The sequence below is a fragment of the Chrysochloris asiatica genome, unplaced genomic scaffold (genome assembly GCF_000296735.1).
Source record: "Chrysochloris asiatica unplaced genomic scaffold, ChrAsi1.0 scaffold00007, whole genome shotgun sequence".
Lineage (NCBI taxonomy): Eukaryota > Metazoa > Chordata > Mammalia > Afrosoricida > Chrysochloridae > Chrysochloris > Chrysochloris asiatica.
This window is the reverse complement of record NW_006408525.1, coordinates 26,794,524-26,794,990: the sequence shown is the minus strand read 5'-3', so window position 1 is coordinate 26,794,990 and position 467 is coordinate 26,794,524.

Genomic DNA, 467 nt, shown 5'->3' with positions numbered 1-467 from the left:
CAGTGCTTGTCCCATTGTCTACACTTAGTTTGCTAATGTTCTTAGTTTTCCTAATTTCATTGAATAATAGCAGACAAGGGACTGTAGGAGGCTTCCTGCAACCCCACAAGAGAAGGGTAGGGATGATTGATGAAGTAGCAGAGGGACATTGGGTTGGATGATCTTCTAGTCCTTCCTCATCCCAGATTTCAGAAGTCTCTACAATGTGGTTCATGAGTGAGTTTCCTTGGACTGTTTTTCTCATGGAGTCCTTTCCACAAAAAATACATACTCGATAATTTCTTTTCAGAGAAAGAGACACAGAAGTCCCATGAAGTCTGAGGATAGAGTTCAGAAGTCACTCCTTAAATCAACTCCCTGTGTTGCCATAGGAAAGGGTTGGTCACTTTGAAGCCAAACCATGAAGCTCTTACTTAAGCAACCAGCATGATTAGTGAGATGTCCTGACTTTGCAAGAAGCCCGAGTA